Source organism: Phyllostomus discolor, chromosome 3 (genome assembly GCF_004126475.2).
Source record: "Phyllostomus discolor isolate MPI-MPIP mPhyDis1 chromosome 3, mPhyDis1.pri.v3, whole genome shotgun sequence".
Classification (NCBI taxonomy): domain Eukaryota; kingdom Metazoa; phylum Chordata; class Mammalia; order Chiroptera; family Phyllostomidae; genus Phyllostomus; species Phyllostomus discolor.
In genome coordinates, this window is record NC_040905.2 from 162296679 (window position 1) to 162306566 (window position 9888).

The following is a 9888-nucleotide window of genomic DNA, read 5'->3' on the forward strand; positions in this document are numbered from 1 at the left end:
GTGGTGCCTATTCAGCTTACCACAGAGGCTTCCTAGAAGCCTGTGGGCTGGTTTTAACTATCAGCAGGCAGTGTAGGAGATGTGGTGGGGGACCACATTCTAGTGAGGCGGTAGATGTGTGCTGTGTAGTCTGTCCCCAACTAGACAGTAGGCTTTGTAGAATCTTCTATTTCCTGTGTATGATTCCACAGACATGTGTCCAGGGCCCACTGTGAGAGTGGACCCTCCTCATTGCACCTGTTTGGGTGTTCTGTATTCTCCAAGTGCCCACTAAGTGTCTGCAACCAGTGAGCAATGTTCGAAGCCCGGATGAATGGCAGAAATGGAGACCATTGGCAATAAATGCTCAAAGATCTTTTAAAAATTCACTCATCATCTACATTTCTTGAGCACCTCCAAGTGCTCAACTCAAGGCGCTATTTCAAGCTTAATGGACACAGATAACTGGCATATAGCCATTGCACAAAGAGCATCTTTTTCTTTTTCTTTTTTATTTCTCAAGCTTTAAATGGCAAATAGGATTACTTTTATAGCCAAAAAATTTTAAAAAATGGTATTTATTTAAAAAAAATAAAAGAACTTGTAGTGCCATTTCTAGGTCAAAGTGACTATAAAGTACGGTCTGTGTGGTTCCAGTGCAGTGAGGGTTAGAGAAGGTGGAAGAGGCGTTCTTTGTTCTGGAGGTGATTTCCAGGAAAGGGATGGATACCAGAAAATGGAGAGTAACCAGAAGGCTAAGTGGAGACTGGTCTTGAGGAATGTGGGCTTAGTAAAAATTCCCAGTAGTCTCTGAAAGTCCATTGCATTTGCAGGTTTAAAGATAAACTGTATGTGTTTCCTTAAACCTTTCTTTTTCCATGTTTGCCAATGTTATGCCCTAGTGCAGGGGTCCCCAACCTCCAGGCTACAGACCAGTACTGGTCTCGGCCTGTTGGGAATTGGGCCGCACAGCAGGAGGTGAGCATGAAGGTAATGAGATTGAATCATCCCAAAACCACCCCTCCACCCACTCCCAGTCCACAGAAAAATTGTCTTCCATGAAACTGGTCCTTGATACCAAAAAGCTGGGGACCACTGCCCTAGCACACTTTTCAGAGTTCTAGTCACCACATTAGGGGATCCTCTCCTTTCTAAAGCGGTTTCAAGGGGAAACTTGTCACTAATTAAGAACACACAAACAGCCCCAGGATAGTTCTTATGCTGGCCTCAAAAGTAAAATGTAAAGGAGAAAAGATGTGACTAGTTTTGCAGTTTGGAAAACCCAGATTTATTCATTTAAAAGTTTAGAGTGCGCTGAACAATATGGACTCCGCGGTCACACCAGCTGCATTCATATCTCAGCTTAAGGATTTACCAGCTGGAAGGCCTGGGCAGTTTACTTATTTTTCAGTGATTCTGTGGTCTCCTCTATAAAATGGGGGCAAAAAAATAGTATCAGGATTAATAGTGCCTACAGCGTCGAGGATTAAAGTATTTAACATATTACTCAGCACACAGTAAATTCTCAGTAGATATTAACTGCCATTCACTCCAAAAAGATGCTATTTAAGGTTGTATGGGTACATCTTTTGATCTTAAAAGCAAGGTAGGAGAAAATGATGACCAAACTTAATGCTTTTTTTTAGAAACTTGAAACAAATCATCCAAAGCCAAAACAAATCAAGTGACTTACAGAAAATGGGGCAAAACAAATCAAGTGATTTACAGAAAATGGTGCTTACTAAGTCATTGGCAGGCTTCCTGTTCCCTTGCATTTTTATCAGCGATTTATTTGAATTCTGGAATATGTGTTCAGATTGACCTTAACCCCTTTATGAAAAGATATTTTAGAATCTGAATGTACTGCCAAATTTATGTGTGAAATGAGGGGAAAGAGTTTGAAACTATCAAGGAAGAATATTAATCATAATAATAATTATCATAATATAACTGTATTGTCCCTTTTATTTAATGAAGAGCTTTTTCACCTATTTTGGTTCATGTGGTTCTCAAAATAATCTTGTGAGGTATCTATGGGGGGTCTTAGAAGTGGCTTAAATAATAAACACACCGCGTTTGATGCAGCCAGATAAGCGCTATTTTTCACAATGGTCACTTTGGGGAGCAGTGTACGGCTTTGAAAATGTGGCTGCTGTGCAGGCACTTTTAGGAGGCTTTTCCAGTTATCACGTGCACACACACACACACACACACACACACACTCTCTCTCTCTCCTCATTATTTTTTAAATTCCTTCTCATTGTTTATACAAAATGCCCAGTTATTTACTAGCCTTGGTTCCAAATGACTTTTTGTTGTTTTCAAAACTCAAATCTGCCCTTTCAGATGTGACTTGAGATTAATGAGAATATTCAGATAAAACCCACAGGCTCTAATTATACACCCAAAATATTTCAAACCAGACTTGCCTTATTGGAATGTAGAGGAACATATGTGTCACTTCCTCAGGGGACCATTTTGAAGGGCATCCTTTATTTGGGTGTGAAAGGTCTGGTATGTTTGTTTAAACACAAGGGTCATATTACTTTATGGTTGTGGTTTTAGGAAGTCAATAAATAACTAACTTTCTTCCTTGCCAGAGCTCAGTACCATTTGAAAAATGAGACAGGGAAGCAGATGGAGATTAAACTGTGAGCTTTGTCACTGATAAGCTGATGGAAGAACCCGCTCGAGAGGTATGGCCAAAAGGGTTGTCAACAACCCAGCCCAAAGTGAGAGAGCTTTACCTCCCAGTCCCAGTCTTCACCCCCACCCCCATGCAGAGCCTGTTTCACTAGGCATAGAGGGGCAGAGCAGAGTGTCTGAACTCTGCAGACAAGCAGATGAGAACTGGCAAAGGGTGGAGAGGGCAGAGGAGGGTTAGTGGGTGGGGGTGAAGAGGAAAGAGAGAGAAGGGGGTGGAAGAGGAAGGGGAGGGGGAGGAGTTGAAGAAGAAGAAGAAGGAGGAGGAAAATGAGGAGAAGGAGAGGTTAAGGTAGGACATTCACTTTCTTCTAAATTCACTAATCTGTTAAAACACTCCTCTTCTTTTCAAGGGAAACATGAGTAAGAGGTGGGGTGGGGGGTGTGAATCAAAAGTATTACACAGGAAAACATGCAGTAAGTAGAAAGGAAATTCCTATCTGGCATTTTCCAGGTGTTTATCTGTTTAATTTAATGGGGCGAACATTTCCAAGAGTTAGATATGATTACTTCTATATAGATAATTTATAAAGAGCACCTAATAGGTAGTGGTAGATGGGATTTGAATTTGGGTCTGAATACAAAGTCCATGTTTGCTCCCATACACCAAGAAGAACTTTTGATTGTGCACAATACAGCACTGTGTAAGGGAGTGCGTGATAAAGGCCTGAAGAAAGAATAGATTGTTCTGTCTGGGAAATCAGGGAAGTATCTTGAAGGAGATGCGGTGTATGAAGTGTGCATTGCTATAATTTAAATACTGAGAAACAAAGTACTCTCTGGAAACAGGGAACAGCATGAGCAAAGGCAAGGTGTTGGGAAATTAGCAGGCATAGTTTAGGGAATCATACATAGTGCACGTGGAAGTCATATCAGGTTGGTATGGTGCATTGCAGTAAGCACGATTTTCAGTGTAGAAAGAACAGATGTGAGCCAACAATCAAATATGAGGGATTGGGGACAGACAAAGTCAAACCTAATTATGTCAAAATTTTTAAGCCTGGATGATAATGAAAAAATGATAGTGGCATTAAAAATACATGAAAGTAGGACTTCCGGCAAGATGGAGGAATAGGTGGACGTACCGTACGTCTTCGCACAACCAAGATTAGAACAACAATAATTTACAACAATAATTTACAGATAGAATAACGCCCAGATCCGGCAGAGGATTTATCTGAATGGAAGTCGGGCAGCCAAGAAGTTGAAGTAGATGTGTTCATCCAGACTGGTAGGAGAAGACGAGCTGGGCGGGCGCGGGGCTGGCTCGGGTAGGCGGCGCGCGGAGTCGGGGAAAGTTTGGCGCGAAATCGGCGCGACAGCCATCCGGGGCGCAAGAATGCAGCGGTGACCCCTGAGTACACAAGCTGTGGCTGGCAGACCCAGAGGGGTAGCGATTGTGGACCAGGGCAGAACTTGCAGCCCAGGAGCCCAGAGAAGGGTTTGAGCCCAGGAGAACGGAACTACCGCCATTGTTTTCTCCCGTCCTCGCTCCCGCTTCCGCTCCCGCCCCCACCCCCGCCCCCACATATAACGTCACAATCTAGCGACTGGGGTGCCCAGCCCGGTGATCACCTAAGGCTCCGCCCCCCACTGTAACAAGAGCAACCAGACTGGGGGGAGGAGGGGGAAGGAGAGACAGGGGAAAAATATGTTTTCCACAGAGCAGATCAGTCCCCCAGGACTCATCCTTTTGAGCGACCAAGAAATAGCCAATCTATCAGATGCTCAGTTCAAAACATTGGTGATCATAAAGCTCACGGAATTGATTGATTTTGGGCGCAATTTAGATGAAAGGATGCAGGTTACCATAAAAGAGATGCAGGAAGATATACGGGGGAGAGCCAATAGTGAAAGGAAGGAATTTGAGTCTCAAAACAATACAGTGGACCAGAAGGAAGATAGAATCAACCAAGCAGGAAAGCATGATGAAATAAGAATTCAAAAAATCGAGGAAAAGCTTAAGAGCATCCAAGACACCTTTAAACGTTCCAATATCTGAATTATAGGGGTACCAGAATGGGAAGGGGAAAAGCACCAGATTGAGCACGTATTTGAACAAATAATAAAGGAGAACTTCCCCAATCTGGCAAAGGGAACAGTCTTCCAAGAAATCCAAGAAGCTCAGAGAGCCCCAAAGAAGTTGGGCCCAAGAAGAAACACACCAAGGCACATCATAATTACATTAGCCAAGGTAAAAACGAAGGAGAGAATCCTAGAAGCAGGAAGAGATAAGGGGACAGTCACCTACAAAGGAGTTCCCATCAGACTGTCAGCTGATTTCTCCAAAGAGACCTTACAGGCAAGAAGGGGCTGGAAAGAAATATTCCAAGTCATGAAAGACAAGGACCTACATCCCAGATTGCTCTATCCAGCAAAGCTCTCATTTAGAATGGAAGGGCAGATCAAGTGCTTCTCAGATAAGGTCAAGTTAAAGGAGTTCATCATCACCAAGCCCTTATTTTATGAAATGCTAAAGGGACTTATCTAAGAAAAGAAGATAAAGAAAAGTCATGTATAGTAAAAGGACAGCAAACTCACAAATATTAACAACCACACCTAAAGAAAAACCAAAAGAAACTAAGTAAACAATTAGAACAGGAACGGAACCACAGAAATGGAGGGCACATGGAGGGTTAGCAGCAGGGGGGTGGGAGGAGGAGAGAGGGGGAAAAGTTATAGAGAATAAGTAGCATAGAATGTAGGTTGAAAATAGATAGGGGGAGGGCAAGAATAGTATGGGAAATGTAGAAACTAAAGAACTCATAAGTATGACACATGGACATGAACTAAAGGGGGGAAATGTGGGTGGGAGGGGGTACAGGGTGGAGGGGAGAGAAGGGGGGAAATGGGACAACTGTAATAGTATAATCAATAAAATATATTTAAAAAATACATGAAAGTTAGGAAGAGAGATTGGTTTTACAGCTACTTGTCTTTGAACATGTTTAGCTAGACGTACTGTTTAGTAGAGACAAATACTTGTTTTCATTATTCATTCATTCGAGCAATAGCTTTTTTTTAAAAGATTTTATTTATTTATTTTTAGAGAGGGAAAGGAGGGAGAAAGAGAGAGAGAAACATCAATGTGCGGTTGCTGGGGGCCTTGGCCTGCAACCCAGGCATGTGCCCTGACTGGGAATTGAACCTGCAACACTAGAGCAATAGCTTTTTATCCCCTTTTTTATTGAATTTATTGGGGTGACACTGGTTAACAAAATTATGCAGGTTTCAGGTGCATGATTCCACAACACATCATCTGTACACAGTGTTGTGTGCTCACCACCCCAAGTCAAGTCTCCGTCCATCACCATTTATCCCCCTGTACCCTCCTCTACCTCCTCTCACCTTCTTCGCCTCCCCCCACCCCAGCAATCACCACACTCTCCTCTGTGTCCATGAGCAAGAGCTTTTATTGAGTCATACGATGTGCTAGGTGCTGGGGATTTAATAGTGGTCAAATGCAAGCCTGCTCTTGAGGAGCTTACAGCCAAGTAGATGGGGGGACTAATTGAAATCCAGTCATGACATGAAATTTCTTTTTAAAATTCTTGTTTATTCTGTTACAGTTGTTCCAATTTTTTCCCCTTTGCCCTCTGCCATCCAGCCCACTCCCACTCCCACTGTCCATCCCCACACTATTGCCCATGTCCATGGGTCATTCATACATGTTCTTTGACTAGTCCTTTTCCCTTCTTTCCATGATTTCCTCTCTACCCTCTTTCCTCTGGCAGCTTTCCTCTGTTTCCATGTCTCTGGTTCTGTTTTACTTGTTAGTTTATTTTGTTCAGTAGATTCTTTGAATAAGTGAGGTCATATGGTATTTGTCTTTCACTGACTGCTTATTTCACTTATAATAATCTCCAGTTACATCCATGCTGACGCAAAGGGTAGGAATTTCTTCTTTTCTGTTGCAAACTATTTCACTGTGTAAATGTAGCACGGTTTTTTGATCCATTAATCTACTGATGGGCACTTAGGCTGTTTCTAGCACTTGGCTATTGTAAATAGCACTGTTATGAACATAAAGGTGCATGAGTTCTTTGGAATTGGTGTTTAGGGTTTCTTAGGGTATATTCCCAGTGTGGAACCACTGGGTCAAAAGGCAGTTCCATTTTTAATTTTTTGAGGAAATTCTATACTATATTCTACAATGTACATGCCAGTCTGTATTCTCACCAACAGTACACTAGGGTTACCCTTTATTCCACATCTTCATTAGCACTTGTTGTTTTTGATTTATTAATGATGGCCATTCTGACAGGTGTGAGGAGATACCTCATTGTGGTTTTCATTTGCATCTCTCAGATGGCTAGTGATGTTGAGCAGTTTTTCATGTGAGGCTATCTATATGTCCTCTTTGGAGAAGTGTGTATTTGGGTCCTTTGCCCATTTTTTAATTGGCTTGTTTGTCCTACTGATATTGAGTTGTATTAGTTCTTTATACATTTTGGAGATGAAACCCTTGTCCGATGTATCATTGGCAAATGTGTTCTGCCATAGCGTGGGTTCCCTTTTCATTTTGATGATGGTTTCTTTAGCTGTTCAGAAGCTTTTTAAATTTGATATAGTCCCATTTGTTTATTCTTTCCTTTATATAGCAAAAATATTGCTATATGGGATACCTAAAAATTTACTGCTTATGTTTTCTGCTAGGATTTTTATGGTATCAGGACTTATCTTTAAGTCTTTTATCCATTTTGAGTTTATTCTGGTGTGTGGTGTAAGTTGGTGGTCCAGTTTCTTTTTCTTTTCTTCTTCTTCTTTTTTTTTTTTTTTTGCATGTGCCAGTCCAGTTCTCTCAACACCATTGATCGAAGAGGCTATTTTTACTCCATTGTATGCTTGTGTCCCCTTTATCAAATATTGATTTGATAAATCCATAGAGATGTGGATTTATTTCTGAACTTTTTGTTCATTTCCATTGATCTATGTGTCTGTTCTTGTGCCAGTACCAGACTGTTTTGATTATGTGGCCTTATACTATAGTTTGATATCAGGTGTTATGATCTCTCTATGTTCTTCTTTCTCAAGACTACTGTGGCTATTTGGGACTTTTTTTGTTCCATATAAATTTTTGAAGTATTTGTTCTAGATCTGTGAAATATGCCATTGGTATTTTAATAGAAATGTGTGAATCTATAGATTGCTTTGGGTAGTATGGATATTTTAGTGATGTTAATTCTTCCAATCTGTAAACAGAGTATATGCTTCCATTTATTTGTATCTTCCTCAATTTCTTTTTTAGTGTTCTATAGTTTTCCATGTATAGGTCTTTTACCTCCTTGGTTAAATTTATTCCTAGGTATTGTATTTTATTTTATTTTATTTTTTATTTTTTTTGTAGTAAATGGGATTGTTTTCTTAGTTTCTCTTTCCGATAGTTCATTGTTGGTGTACAAAAATGCCATCATTTTCTGAATGTTGTCTTTGTATTCTGCTACTTTGCCAAATTCACTTATTAGGCCAAGTAGTTTTTTTTGTGGAGCCTACGGAGTTTTCTATGTATACTATCATGTTGTCTTCAAACGATAACAGGTTTATTTCCTCCTTCCTAGTTTGGATGCCTTTTATTTCTTCTTCTTGTCCAATCACTGTGTCTAGGACTTCTAGTACTATGTTGAATAAGAGTGGTGAAAGCGGACACCCTTGTCTTGATCCTAGTCTTAAGGGAAACACTTTAAGTTTTTGCATATTATGATATTGGTTGTGGGGTATTTTTTTGTATATGACCTTTATTATGTTGAGATATGTTCCCTCTACTTTCATTTTACTGAGTGTTTTTTTTATCATAAATAGATGCTAGATTTTATCAAATGATTTTTCTGCATCTATTGATATGATCATGTGATTTTTATCTATTTGTTTATGTGAGGTATCACACTTATTGTTTTGTGAATATGGTACCATCCTTGCAACCCTGGAATAAATATCACTTGATCATGGTGTATGATCTTTAGGTGTGTTGTTGGATACTGGTTTGCCAATATTTTGAGGACTTCAGCATCTATGTTCATCAGAGATATTGACCTGTAATTTTCTTCCTTTGTGGTGTCTTTTCCTGGTTTTGGGGTTAGGATGGTAATGGCTTCATAAAAAGAGTTTGGGAGTCTTCCTTCTTCTTGAATTTTTTAGATTAGTTTGAGAAGGATAGGTGTTAGTTCTTCTTTGAATGTTTGGTAAAATTCACCTGTGAAGCACATAGTCCAGAGCTTTGGTGTGTTGGTAGTTTGTTATTATTGCTTAAATTTTGCTAGTTGTTATCAGCCCATTCAGGTTTTCTGCTTCTTTCTGTTTCAGTTTTGGAAGATTGTATGTTCCTACAAATTTATCCATTTCACCCAGGTTGTCCAATTTCTTAGCATATAGTTGTTCATAATAATTTCTTACAGTCCTTTGTATTTCTGTGGTGTCAGTTGTAATTTCTCCTCTTTCATTTCTGATTTTATTTATTTGGGTCCTCTGTCTCTTTTTCTTGATGAGTCTGGTTAATGGTTTCTCAATTTTGTTTATCTTTTCAAAGAACCAGCTCTTGGAGTGTCTACAGGAGACCCACCTCGAAAAAGAAGATATACACAGGCTGAAAGTGAAAGGATGGAAAAAAATATTCCATGCAAATGGACATAAAAAAAACATGGGGTAGCAATACTTATATCAGACAAAATAGATTTCAAAGTAAAGGCCATAACAAGAGACAAAGAAGATCACTACGTAATACTTATGAGTGGAGTCCAACAAGAGGATATAGCTCTTATAAACATATATGCACCCAATATAGGTGCACCTAAAAAGAAAATATTGGAGGACTTTAAGAAAGAGATAGACAGCAATGCTGTCATTGTAGGGCATTTTAACAGCCTGCTGTCAACAATAGATAGATCTTCCAAACAAAAAGCTAACAAAAATATTGCAGAATTGAACAACACTCTAAATCAAATGGACTTAATTGATATTTATAGAACATTTCACCCAAAAGAAGCAAAATACATATTCTTCTTAAATACACATGGATCATTCCCAAAGATAGACCACATGGTAGGACACAAAACAAGCCTTAACAAATTCAAGAAAATGAAATCTTATCAAGCATTTCTTTGGATCACAATGGCTTGAAACTAGAAACTGACCTCAAGAAAAAAAAAACATTCAAATACATGGAGGCTGAATAACATGCTATTAAATAATGAATGGCTTAACAATGAGATC